The sequence below is a fragment of the Phaenicophaeus curvirostris genome, chromosome 9, assembly GCF_032191515.1.
Source record: "Phaenicophaeus curvirostris isolate KB17595 chromosome 9, BPBGC_Pcur_1.0, whole genome shotgun sequence".
NCBI lineage: Eukaryota > Metazoa > Chordata > Aves > Cuculiformes > Cuculidae > Phaenicophaeus > Phaenicophaeus curvirostris.
In genome coordinates, this window is record NC_091400.1 from 34,583,059 (window position 1) to 34,597,275 (window position 14,217).

At 45.3% G+C, this 14,217-nt stretch overlaps 1 protein-coding gene across 5 annotated transcripts in view; it reads left to right on the forward strand.

Moving 5' to 3' along the window:
* SGMS1 (sphingomyelin synthase 1) overlaps positions 1-14,217 on the forward strand; it is a 97,218-nt gene that overhangs the window by 50,046 nt on the left and 32,955 nt on the right. For 2 of the 5 annotated variants that reach the window (XM_069863919.1, XM_069863921.1), the window contains exon 1: positions 10,698-10,992. The exons of the other annotated variants lie outside the window; for them this stretch is intronic. The gene's annotated coding sequence lies outside the window, so the exon portion shown is untranslated. Of the gene's footprint in view, positions 1-10,697; positions 10,993-14,217 lie in introns of those variants that run through there. 5 annotated transcript variants of the gene reach the window in all.

Consider the following 14,217-nt stretch of genomic DNA (forward strand, 5'->3'; position numbering starts at 1 on the left):
GGGGAGGGACTGTTTACAAAGGCTTGGAGTGAGAGGACAAGGGGGAATACCTCATCCCGTGGTAAGTGCCCCTGCTCGTGGCAGGGGGCTGGAATTAGATGATCTTCCAACTCAAACCATTCTATGATTCTATTGGGAGGTGTGCAGCAAACTTAAAATTATAGCAATCTGCAGAGGTGAGCAGAGAGGTTTTGTGCTCTGTGTCCTGTCCCCCTGTTCCTACCCTCACCTATCCCCCCAGTTGTATTGTAGAAGTGATTTTGTTCTAGTAAAACTGAATTTCAACCATCTTTCATTTTCTAAGCAATTCAGTGCTTTGGCTTCTGAAAAACCTTCACAAAACTTTTCATTTTTATAGTGCTCCCTCTGTATCTACCACAATAAATTTGGATGGAGATTCTCTAACGATCTTGATGGAATAGTCTGTGTTGTGCTTGTTGGATAGTCTGCAATCTGAGACCTTTTACTTCTGGTTTAAGTACAGGTTTTCTGTGGTCTGAAGCTGCATTTACTACTTTTTGCTACTTGTGAGTTGTAGAAGACCACAGGAAGTAACACCTCGAGGCTTAAAGTTTTCTAAAAGCCCAGTGAAGCTGAACAGGGTTGAGCACTGTATTTTTGCAGAAATGCCAATCGCCAAGCAGATCTGACAGTACTGCATAAAGGAACAGGGCAAGAAAGCAAATGCACCCCTTTAGGAAGCCTGAGTATTTCCCCTTATCCTTTTGTACCCCCTATTAGATATTTTATACTCCTTACAGAGTTGCATTTTTGTGAACTGTAACTGCAGCAGTGAAACCTGGCAGCGATTTGTATGAAACATGAAATTTAACAGCAGAAGGTCTGCAGAAATACGTTCTAGGTTAGTTCTCTTTGGTGCAGATGGGGAGGAAATTAATCTCTTCTTACTCTAAGAAATCATAGCATGCAGTACAACAATATCCGAGTAATCTCTTCAGGAGTATTCAAGAAAGATATTTAAAAAGAAATGTGTTGTTCCTTTGATTCAAGTTTCTGAGAGCATGAGAAAGGTGGTGGTGTCCACAGCATGATATCCTCATGTACTCCACCCACCATGTTCAGGATCAGCTCCAGTTATCTCTGGTTTTGGATAATCTACCAGGTATAACCATGAAGCAATGAGGCGTCAAGCAGAACGATCCCCCTCGCCTGTGCTTTGATCACACGGGGACTTGCAGGATCAATACTGAATTCAGAGTAGCATGTTGGTCTCCTGTGCGGGTTTCAAAAAGATGTACGTAGTCTCTCTGTTGTGACTGGTGTTGAGAACAGAAATAGAAGTATGAACGTGGTAAATGCCAGCCAAAATATATTCGATGAATGCCAGGGGAAAGGTATTTGACCATGGCTTGATTTAGCAATTGCTGCTTACACGTGATGTACTTTTAGGCTTTCTTAGTATTGAGGAACTAGTAGTTTCTCTGGTAAGGCTGTGGACAGATCCTTGGTCATAAAACTAACCACATCGATAGCAGGTGAGTTGAAATGAAATCTGCTGCCTGCTTACACATCAAATGTGTGTGCATTCATCCTTCTGAAGTACAAAACTCCTAAAGAGATCTAGAAATTGATACTCATTGAGCCTCATCTGGCATGAATGGATGCTGCACTTAGGCAGAACTCAAAATGTACCAGAAAATACAGGCTTCAGCTTCTGCCTGGGGCACGCGGTGTCTTTTGCAGTCAGAGCTGCTGAGGCTCGGCTTTGGTGGGAGCAGGGTTAGGTTAGGTTCAGGTTAGTGCTCTCCATTGTAATCAGACAAATCTGGGTGCTTGTGGCAAAGTTTGCTTATAAGAAATGCAATGAATTTGGCTCTTGTAAAGACTGAATTTTTCGTTAGGAAGCAGAGTTTCAGTAGTTCTGGTGGAAGGACCAAGTGATTGTTTTCAATGCTTACACAGAGCTGATGCTTGTGCTTCCTATAGAAATAGATTGGACGGAGGAAATGACTGACCAGTCTGTATCTGAGGGAAAACCCCAAAGAGAATCAAAGGTCTCAACTTCAAACAAGCAGATTGATTTGTAATTTTCACGCAACAATCTCTAATTCCATGTGTGTACGTGGAAGTATTTTGCATCCTGCAATGCTGCCCTTTGCTTCTGCAGCACAAGGGGTGCTTCCTGGGCCTGGAGCACCGTGCCTGCGCTAAGCAGCGAGCACTATGTTCTTTGTCCTTTCTTGTTTCTCGCATAGAGGCCAAGGTTATAAATACAGGGTCTAACAGGCCAGTGCCTGAAAACAGGGACTGGGAACATGTCTCTACCAAAAGAAAAGTACCTTCCAATCTTGAGCTGTCCCAGAAACAGCCCGTGCCTGTGCCAGCATTGCTGTGATCCCTCTGGTTTGGGAGTAGGGTCACGTTGACACACTTCCCCAGTAAGCCCTTCATATCTTTAGTAATTAATGGATCAAGCTTCCTGGACGTCACTTGTTCTCCTTTACTGCTCTGAGTTTATCTGGTCACTCAGTGGCACTTTTTGTGTGGAGAAGTCACAAGAAGATACGTGTTGCTATGATGGAACCTCATGGCTCATCCGTGTGTGAAGCGATGATAATGTCAGCTCCGCCGATACAGGGTACTGGGAATACAACACCTCGCAGTCCTCACAAGTAGCTCCTTATCGCTTCTGTTGTGTTGTTCCTTTTGCCCTTGGGATGGAGGAAATGGATATTTGAAGCCCTAATTTGCAGCTTTAATGTGCATCATGCTTATTAATGAGTAAGTCACTGCATAAGTGGGTATGTCTGAGTCAGTGCCGTTTAACCTGTGTATATTTACTTCCAGTTACGTAGGGAAAGGGAGCCGGGGGCAATGATTAATTGCGAACTGACTTGTATTTCATCTTCAATGTGTTCAAGTGAGGGGGGTATGCGTTGTTCTGGATCTGCTCCCTGGGTCTGAGAGGGAAGGTGCTCACTGCACAGAGAGCAGGAGCTGCCCATGTGTTTGGAGTCATTACCCACCCTGCTGAGGTGCTGCAGCGATCTATCGTGAATTAAAGAGCTGGATTTCTCTCTGGTTTGTTTTCCGTATGACTCTTACAGTGTGCAAACTGATGCTCAGGATGTGGAGACTAGGTTAGTTTATATTTAATGTGAAAAAAGCCCCCTCCACCCCCTGGAGCCCCATTGTTGACCTCCACCAGGAAATATGATCACATATTAATATTAACTTAGTTTATTGCTTTTTGGTTTTTTTTAAGATACTAATTTTGCTTCTACTGGAAAGCGTTGGCTCCTTTTAATTCTTTCAGGCTAATAAGAAACTTCTAGAGAAGGGATAACCTTAGCAGAGCATGAAGTTGGTGTTTGTAGAGGGGTGCAGTGCTGCTGCTGCCAAATAGATGGAATTAGAATAGAAGGCCAAGACAGTCACGTCTCTGCCCCTCCTTGACATGTAGATTGGCATTAGCACAATTTCAAACCTCACTGCTCTAACACAGGGATTGCCAGGCAGGCCTACGAGCAAGTGGTCCTGAGTGTTAATGAAATGTGCATTTGGTATAAACTCCTTTCTCTTCGGAAAGGAAAAGCATTTGCCTTGCAGTGCTCTGCATAAGCCCAAGTATGGACATTTGGGCTCTGTTTCTGCAGCCAGCCACGCTTAAACCAAGCAAAGGTATTTTCCTGAAAGGTTCTTGGTTATTTCTTGGATGATGACAGCAGCTGGCATCTATCATTGTGTGCTGTGTTCCTGGGCAAGGCCAGCTTCATCTGTCAAAAGCTTTAAAGAAGCCAGAGCACCTGAGATGGGCAACGCTACTGGTATACAAAACCAGGAGCACTGGAGCAAGATGTGGGGCAAACAGCGAAGGAATCAACTCCACGGTGCTCCCGGTCACTGCCCCATTACAGTATTTGGTGAGGAGGTGATCTGTTGCTGACCTGTAAACAGAGGCTTTTGGATTGAAATTTTGAGTTTGGAAGAAATACAACCAAACTGACATTCTGAGGTGGTGACTTCTTTAGTCAGAGGATTTTGGCACACCTGGGTAATGAGATGTCTTGGAGGAAAAAATTAGTGGGTAAGAGAATAGGAGTGGCACTTCATGATCTGGGAGTGCTGTGGCTGGACGTGGGATGCAGTCATGTGCGAGTAGCACCTTGCCACGTGAAAAATGCCCTTCTACTTGAGACAGTGAGTTTGAAAAAGGTGTCTTGTGCCTACCGTTTCTCTGTTATGGGAAGCGTCACTCTTCTAGGTTAAAATGTGACTGCAGTGGTACTGAATGTGAGCTTTGATCTGGATGTCTTATTGCACATCTCCTGTACGGAAGCGAGTTGCAGTTACATGGTATGCTGCCTTGATTTTCTTGCCTCTGGAGAGGTGCCGGGTGTTAAGACTCCATGGAGCAACCCCAGCTTCTAATTGCAGAGCCTCCACTGAGGAAATCCAGGCATTTCTCCAAGGATATAAAGGGCAGCCATGGTGTTCAGCCAGGAACAGCACAAGGATGTACACACCCTTCAGCCCGAGGAAGCACACGATGACTGATTCTATCCGTTGCAAAGGTGATGTCAGTTAGACAAGAACTCCAGAGATTTAAGCTGCTTGCATGGCTCGGACAACGCAAGGCTTGCTTCGTCAGCAGCAAAAGGTCCTGTGTCCTGGTGGACCTCTGAGGATGCGTGGAGATCCCACTGGTGTTTCTGTAATCCTTTTTAGAGGTTTCAGTCACAGTGCACAGGGACGTCTGCGTGTGATCCCTCAGGGCTGTCGCAACGCAGTGGAGTCCTGTGACTATCAGATGCCAAAGTGGAATGAACTGGGAGCTGCCCAGGACCAGGTCAGCCAGCCAAAGCATCTAGAGGTTGCAAAACTAATGCAAGGTCAAAGTACAAACACGTGTTTAAGTACAAGAACATGATGTATTTCTTAATTTGCTTCTGAAAGAGGAACAGGAGATGTTTTCCACTGAGTTTCCAGAAGGCAATGGTTTGCTAGCATGATCATAGAATCCCTAAGTTGGAAAAGACCTTTGAGATCATCAAGTCCAACCTGTCCACTACTAAATCATGTCCCCATGCACCTCATCTACCTGCCTTTAAAACACCTTCAGGGGTGGTGACTCCACCTCCCTGGGCAGCCTCTGCCAGTGCTTGAGAACTCTTTCAGTGAAGAAGTTTTTCCTTATGTCCAATCTGAACCACCCCTGGTGCAGCTTGAGGCCATTCCCTCTTGTCCTATCGCCTATCAGTTGGACAAAGAGACCATCACCCACCTCTCTGCAATCTCCTTTCAGACAGTTGTAGGCAGTGATAAGGTCTCCCCTCAGCCTCCTCTTCTCCAGGCTAAACAACCCCAGTTCCCTCAACTGCTCCTCAGAAGACTTGTTCTCCAGCCCCTTCACCAGCTTCGTTGCTCTTCTCTGGACACATTCCAGGACCTCACTGTCCTTCTTGTAGTGAGGGGCCCAAAACTGAACACATGGTCTTTGCCAATAATTTAAAATACACCTTCGTTCTTGCACATGTGCTCAAACAAGCAATGCTGAAATTAGCTCCTTCGTTGGAGTAAAGGTTTTTGTTCAGGTAGCTCGGTTCAATAGCAAGTTGAGCTTTTTATAGGAAAAGAAGGAGAAGTGTGATTTCCTCTGGCCGTTGCTCCATGAGTCACACACTGTATGACACAGCATTCCTCTCTGGAAATTAATTGCTGGAGCTGATGAGTACATCAGCACTCGGGAACCACCCTTTGGATTTGATACTCCTGACCACTTGAGCTGGCCTTCCTGGAAGTTACCTTAATAAATACCTTTTAGATTTTGAAGTCAACCTTTTAATGTTTCTAGTATAGAACAGAAACCCCATTACAGTAACTTTAATGACATTTTTTCAGTTTCAAAAGCAACTGACTGTTCTTAACAGCCTTGCATGTGACGAGTTGCAATGGCTGTTAATGATGTAATACGGCTGTAATAATAACAACTAATATTATTATAAATAAGTTATTAATTTAATTATAGTAAATAATAATGAATTATTAATTTAATTATATTAAATAACATAACCTGCTAGTTATTTCTCAGTAGGAAAGTTGATGGATTTGGGAGAGGTATCCACTGGGGATTTCTGGTTTGATTTGATTGGTTTTCTCAGCTCCTGGCCTGTTCAGGTTCGTGCGTTGTATCAGGGAGAATATGCACATTTGCTGGTTAAAAACACTCTGAAGACGGAGTGGAGCAGTGATGGCCACAACAGGTTTGTTTTAGTGATGACTATTTTAGACCTTCAGTAAAAAGCACAGACGTGCTGAAAGGTCTGTCAAAGCTGTTCAAAACTCAGCAGTGTCCTCAATTTTCTGGGTTTCTTTGGGTTTGTTTTTTTTTATAAAGGCATTTCAGCTTAAAAATGTGACTTGGAGCTGCAAGAAATAATAACATTGGTATAAATACTAAACAAGAGGATTTATTGCATTTGCAACGTCTCTGGAGAGATCTGTGTGGCAGATTGCACAGTGAGTTTGCTGTAAATTAGGTCACTTGTTTGGGGGGTAAAAGTGCTGGAAGAGAAATAAGCAGCAGCAGTTCTAGAGTGGCATGTGCTGTTCAGCACATTGTGATGCTCAATGCGAAGTAGAGGGTTTGATGCTTAGAGTGAACAGTGCTTGCTCGCAAACAAGCAGGTAGTCATGTGAATACCTTTGCTCTGAAGAGAACGGGCTTTACATTTCAAATAATTTTTAAAGAAATTGTACTTGAGCTGTTGTTGAACATGGTGTTTTAAAGTGTGGTGAAGCAAACAAAGGTCAGAGTAGCTTTTTTACACTCCTGTAGTGCATTTTTTCTGATGCATTGTTGACCAGAATTGGGTTACTTGGAAGAAATAGAGACAAAAATAAGGCTTGAAAGTTTTTTGGGGTACGTGTGGTGGATGTATGGATTTGTATTGCTCATGTGAAGCAGTATGAACATGTCCTCCTTTGAGGTGTTGATCCTAGAAATCAGTCTTTGAACTAGTACAATTTTGTGCTGGTGGTGATCCTGAGTAACCAAGGCAAGTGTGTGGTTCCTTTATTAAAGCCCTAAGGAGAGAAAAATGTATTGCTTTAAAAAGCGTCGCCTGTTTTATCAAAGAATCATAGAATGGTTTGAGTTGGAAGGGAGCTTAAAGGTCATCCAATTCCACCCTCCTGCCACGGGCTGGGACACCTCCCACTGGATCAGGCTGCCCAAGGTCCATCCAACCTGGCCTTGAACACCTCCAGGGATGGGGCAGCCGCAGCTTCACTGGGCAACTTGTTCCAGGGCCTCACCACTCTAGGTGTGAAGAATTTCTTCCTAATATCTAGTCTTAATCTTCCCCTCTCCAATTTAAAGCCATTCCCCCTTGTCCTCTCACTCCAAGCCTTAGTAAAGAGCCCCTCCCCAGGTTTCATGTAGCCCCTTCAGGTACTGGAAGGCTGTTTAAAAGGTCTTCGTGGAGCCTTTTCCTCTCCAGGCTGAACAAGCCCAACTCTCTCAGCCTGTCTTCATTCCAACAGCTCCATATCCTCCTTTTATTGAGTATTCCAGAACTGGACACAATACTCCAGGTTTTGTGCCTTCTCTTACTTTTTCTCCAGGTTCTATCATTCATCTAGAGATGGGAGAAGGTAGAGTTATTCTGTGTCTGTTGGTTGCTTTGAAACTTTATTTGTATTTATTTCTTGCCTCCCAGCCAGGCTTCCTTCCTCTTGTTAGACCAAGAGGCTTTTACATCTCTGCTTTTTGTTTCCTGGCTGCGCCCACAGTGCAGTTGAGGCTAATGTTGCTGTTTTCCTTCATCTTGCTTGGGACACAGGATTGAGTTTGCTCAGCAGTGTGAATGGGTGCAATTTTTTTACTTGCACTAGGCTTCGCTTCCCACCTTTCGTGCCTGATTTATCTATCTGATGGTAGATGGGGAGGACTGTTCTCCAGCAAGGCTCTCCGTTCTCTTATCTGTGCACGTTGTACTTGAACTTACAAAGAAACATTAGCTCTTGTGGTAGCCGTTTCTCTTAAGTGCCCGCAGTCGACCTCAAATCTAGCGTTGTGTCACGTAGCTCATGCCCTGATCAAGAAAGAAGCAAACAGGTCAATGCTCAGTGGCCGTCTCTCTGCTTCAGGCATTTTTATGGCAATTGTCCTCGTATTGAAGTGCGATGTGGGAAGGTGGAGGTGAAGCAGAGCAACAGCCACTTCACTGGGAGCAGTGCTCCCAGATGTTCTATAGAAAGAAAATGATGTCATCAGTTCAGGCTGTCCTCTTTAGCCCTTAGGCTAAATATGTCCTGGTTGAATTGTGTAGGAGAAGAAAAATCCTTTGCACCTACTTCGGAAGAGTTCCATAAGTATTTTTCTTTCTGTTTGTTTAGGACTTTACGTGGCATTATGTGGTATCTGTCTGGACACATGCAATATTTAAATTCATAATGATTAAACATCTTGAAAAGGTGTTCCCAAAGCTTACTTTAATTACCTATAATACTTGTCAAACTGTCTCTTTTCCCTTCTGACCCCACCTCACTCCTGGGAAAAACAGGGCTGCCTTTGTTATGTGCCTTCAGGTCACTGAACCCATACAGTCGTGGATTACTGGGGAAAAACATACACAGATAAAATCTGCTGGAGTAATAAAAAAGCATTTGTGTACGCATTTATTGCCAGAAGTGAGTTGAAGTTGGCTTCTGTTCTCACCAGGTGACTTCTGCTGTCCCATAGGGTGTGTAGTGACACAAAGTAGACCGAAGTGTCATCTACATAACAAGGAATCTGTGGCCTGTAGTGTGTGTCCTAATTCATCCCTCAATTCCTCATATTGGCTCAGTGGGAGGAATTTACAGAATTGGTACCGATTGAATTACATCTAAGAAACCTTTGGGTAATGAGTAATTAGCAGTTCTACTCCAGAATCGCTCCTGGAAAGCGGGATGAGTTTGGGCAGGTGCATCTGTCGAGTGTTAGTGCTCAGTTACTAGAAGGCTGCTGGAAGAAATGGCACAGGGAGGTCACCGGTGGTTCATCCACCCTCCCTGCCTCTCCTTAGATTTTAAATAAAACTGGCTGAGTTGGACTTGACTCTACAGCCTGCTGGAAATACAGCTTAAATGTTAAAATCCTTCCTAAGAAAGCCACGAAAAAGGAAATGTGACAGTCAGTCCACTTGAGCCACGGTCTGCCAGCTCCATGTTCCTGACAGTCTGCAGGAAAAGGAGAGGGTACTGACGTGAGTTTTAATTCTTAAATTAGGGAAGAAGCGATTTGAGAAAGAAACAAGTTGGACTGATTAAGTAAAGTGCTTTTTTGTTGATCTTGAAAACAAAACACTTTTTAAAATTAACTAAAGGTAAGGGAATTGGCTGGGCACACTGACACCATGAGATGCTCGCTGTGTTCTCCTGGAATTTGTGCTTGCAGGCATGGTCAGAGTCCTGCATCAAAAATCTCCTCACTGGTATTTGAAGGTTAGTAACAAACCCGTGGACTTTGTTGGTTTCTGGGCTTTGTGGAGGAGCAGCTGACCCTGTGTTATAGTTGCGTTAGATACCTGCGTGTCTGCGTGTGTTAGGAGCAAGTATTAGTGGCCCATCCCCAAGGGCATGTATCTTCTAACATCCCCAGACCCACTACATCCTAAAAATACTTGTTTTCTCTTTGACAAGATTAGTATGGAAGGATTTCTGCGTGCACGTTCTGAAAATACTTTCCTCATCCTGTATTTCTTTGACGTGACTCTGGAGATTCCTAGGTATTGCTGGCAACAGGCTCCCTCGCTTGGGATGGACTTCAGAAAATCTGATGCTATTTTTTTTCCACATTATTTCCTCTGTGGAGTGGAAGCAGACTGCTTTGTACGCCGCTGACCTCACTCCTGGGCAGTGTCTCTTTTGTGTCTAGTGACCGGTGGACGGTTTAGAGTCCAGTTTAGAGTAAGCTGCTGGAACACGCTCCGCCAGCATGGCCCATCCCATCAGTCTCTCCAACATGTGGCTTCAGTCTGCTTTGTATTGTGGTTTTTGTACTCAGTTACATGGACCTCCCTGCTGTCTGGAGGCGAGCGGCCAGCAGGCCAGCCACTCCCTCTCATGCTCACCAGGAATGCTCATGCCTGCTTTTCTTGCTTATCTTTGCCACTGCTTGTATCTGTGCAGGAGGTGCCGGCTTCCTCCGTGTTTCCAGTCCTTGGCGTGTCTTTAGGGCGCGTGCCCGCGGGGCCAGTGATTCTGCCTAGCCAGGGACTCTGCTGCTGGCGGCAGCAGGGGGATGTAGCCAAGAACTTCATTGAAAGGTTTGGGAATTTGTTGTTTTGCTTTGTTTGGGTGTGGTGAAATAGGAATGTTTTTTGTTGTGGAGGATTTTTTTTTTTTTAGGGTAAGACTTAACATCTGGTATTTATACATATTGGCAAAACAAATCCTTTCAGCACTGACTCTTTCAGCTTCACGGTGTCGTTTTGCGTCTTTCAAAAGTAATACTCATACAAGGCTTTGCTTTGGCTGACTCGCACGCGTTAAGAGTCAACCAACCTGGATGTATACGATAACTTTATTCCCCTGTGTTTAGCTGCTGCTTTGCTGGTAAAACCCGGAGCCGCTGGCAGAGTTGTGCTGGCTGCTGTAGGGAACTGCAGGGCTGCCCTCCGTCCCTCCTCTCCTCGTCTCCTCCTCTCTCCCGCTGCTGACGCACTCGTGGGGCGAGACGGCGGTGGTGGCAGCGGGCATTCGCTTGTCGCCTCCGATCCCACCGCTCGCCTCTTGTGCCTTTGCAGGTGCCTCCCGCGGGGCTGGCAAGCTCGGCGCTGCGCTGCCAGTGCAGCAAAGTTGAAAGGCAACTTCGAAGATTCTCGGGTCCAGGAGTTGCTCTGCCAAAGTGGCAGAGGAATTATAAAACATTTCAGCTCCTGGAGGCCTTGCTGCTGTCTCCCTCTCCTCCTGCTGAAGTGTCATGTCTGGCTGGCAGCTGGGAAGAGAAGTTGGCTGCTGTTACCTGCCGCCTGGTTTCTACGAGTGAGTAGTTCTGCGGCTCTGGGTGATCATGTTTTAGTTAAAAGGCGTGTTTGGCTGCTAGTGAAGGGCCAGGGGCCGTGTTTTGGAAGGAGCAGGACTCAGATACAGTACGATCTAAAGTATGGCTTTGGGGGATTTCACTCAAGCTTCTGGTTAGTCTCTTGTTTATTGGCTGTTCGGGTTTGGTGGTTTTTTTGTTTGGTTTTTTTTTTTTTTCATTTTTTCCCCTAAATAAAAGCTGACCAGGCTGCCAGCAACTGGGGCAACAGTTTTCTGACTGGTGAGTACCCCAGTTTTGTCCCCCAGAATTGTGTCCAGGGTCCAACGTGTTTCCATCAAACAGGTTCATCTCTTGCCGCAGCCGGACATTGGAGTCTCTCCGTGGTTTTGGGGTTTGGAGGTTGTGTTTGCAGCACAGCAGTACAAGGCAGGCATTACACAGCATTGCAATTACGCTTACTTGCAAAACCTAAAAGTCAGGGACCTCTCCCCACCTTAACCCTCTCCTTAATTGCTGTCAAATACCCCCAGGGCAACTGTGGCAAGTGTTCATACCAAGCAGTAAGAGCAAAATTGTTATTTAGACTGTATGTGAGCTTTTGGCAGCGGTGCCATGTGGCTGTGCCATTCGACATGTGTCACGGTGTCACCTGCTGACCAAAAACGTGAGTGCTTTGGTTGTATGAAGGTGGCCCTGGGTGTATGGAGGGACACAGTGAGTCACGGGGAAGCCACAGAAATCTGCTTGGCAAGCTGAACACACTTCAGAAAGTGGAATATGACTTTATCCCTAAGCTGTGTCTTAGATACGCAGCTGGGTCTTCGCACAGTATGTGATCCTATTTGTGCTTTTCTGGCACAACCACCTTTTCTTCTCATCACAAGCCTCTTTTGAACTCAGTGCTTTAATCTCGAAGCTTTGTGTTGGATTTATAGTGATGAGATGAACAATTGTTTGGGAAGAAACTAAAAAAAATACAACTGTGCCTGCAGTAGTTCATTTCTCTGTGTGCATTTTTATATATGTATTTTTGTGTGTGTATATATATACACACAGAGAGGAAAGCTATTTCAGGCATTGATTTTTAGTTTATATGTACATATATGTGCATGTGTATATATAAAAAGACTTTTTTTTCAAAGCAGGATGGGGTAAGCAAGCTCGGAGGAGCATTATTTTCTTCCTGTCCTGTCAAGTGCTACCATGCCTACTTTGTTTGTGAGTTGATTTGGTTGTGCAGACAAAGGCAGAAAGGCAGACCATAACAAAACATGCTCTTATCAGATGTTGGCTTACAGCATTGTAAGGTTTATCATTAACGGACAGTCCCAGCGCTCGTAAAAAAAGGGTTCAGGGAGAACTTCTGGCAGCCTTGCAGTGCCCAGCGGGGACCTACAGGAAAGCTGGGGAGGGCCTTTATTTGCAAGGGCGTGTAGTGACAAGACAAGGGAGAATGGCTTTAAACTGGAAGAAGGAAGATTCGGGTTAGCTAGGAGGAAGAAATTCTTCACGGTGAGGGTGGGGAGGCCCTGGCCCAGGTTGCCCAGGAAGCTGTGGCTGCCCCATCCCTGGAGGTGTTCAAGGACAGGCTGGATGTTCCTTGGGCAGCCTGATCCAGCGGGAGGTGTCCCTGCCCAGGGCAGGGGGTTGTAACTGGATGATATTTGAGGTCCCTTCCAACTCAAACCATTCTATGATTCTATGAAAAACTGCTAAAGAGGTTTCTCATCTCTCAAGCTGCCTTTTTCCAGGAGTTAAGAAGTGAAGTTACTTGCAGATCTTGGTTTTGTGCTTTCTGTACTGGTTAATAAAGTGATGTAGTCTAGTGGATTAGGCATGGGAGAGGACCATGCACAAAGAATAAAGTACTTTCCTAAGAGAGTAGCTCAGGCTGAGGTGAGGGGGAACCTAGCATGCCAGGCTGCTTGAAGGGATCAGCTCAAGCATTGCTGTTGCACAGGAGGAACTGCAGGTGGATGGTGCTTTGATTTCATGTGATCAGTAACTCTTGCTCCGAAGCAGGTTTGGGTGGAGGGGAAACTGTTTCAACTCTTTGAAGTAACTCGAGGCTTGAAGAGTTTTGCAGAAAGCAGTGACTTAGTGACTTGAGTGGTGTTGTTATCTTCAAACCGATGAGAGCAGCTTGCTTTTCTGGGCTGCTGCTGGCGTGTAGTGTGGGGAACAGGTTCTTGGAGCTACCTACCACCTGTGGTGGCCTTGATGTTCATGGGGGGGTTCCTCTCCCCTGGCCACTGCTGCGGCATGGCAGTTGCTGAATTGCATCAGTTTCTGCTCCTTACCTACCTGTAAATGCTGTAACTCATTAATGAAACTTAATTTTAAATTGATTTATTGCTGTTGGGCCGTTTTGCTCAGCAGCTTTGTTTCCTGGGATCCTGTGATTCAAATCTGTTGAGCTGGGAAGATTTGCTGTGGGCCTTGCTCTGCTTAAATCCACGTCAGGCTTGTGTTTTGCATGACTTCTGTTTCTGAATGCGTGTAAGAAGTGGATTTCTACAAGGCCTTCGATACTTATAATCTGTGGTGTCCCATCTGCATTTGTTTAGGTTTTGATTAACCATGTTTGCAATAAGCCTACTTTGTGAAAGTAACTTGAAGTACAGAAAATACATAGCATGTGAAAACATGGTTATATGGAGAACAGCAAAAACAGCCTCATTTGCAATGTTTGCAGCCATTGCTCAAACAAAAGAAAAAGAGCTTAGCTCAAGGAAGGCTTAGGCTGTTCTAGTTGCCTGCATCCAAGAGCATGACTCAAAACATCCAGCTAAACTCCTAAACTCCCTGAATGGGGCTGGCATTGTGCCTTGTCTTCCCCAAGCTGTGTGCCTTGTAGCTGATGATCTCTCAGCCTCTGTGTCTTATGCTAACGGTCTGCCTGGTCCTATGAGGAGATTTTCAGTTCTCTGCCTGGTCCTGGTAAGACCTTTGAGAGCAGGACTCAGAAACCTGGACCCCACTTGAAACAAAAAAGAAATTCAACCCCAAACCCAAAAGCCTGCTTGGTGCCGTTCTGTGTGGCTCCACGCCTTGCACAGCCTGTGCTCTGTGCCCTGGGTTTCCAACCAGCCGTGAAAGCTTAAAACCGCTCTTGCTGCTCAGGAAAGTGCCCGTTTTGCTTGGCTAACTTTACAGGGTGGCTACGCGTTATCTCTTTAAAGCTGAGCTTTTTAAAGTTGCTCTACCATGTGAGGAGAGAATTC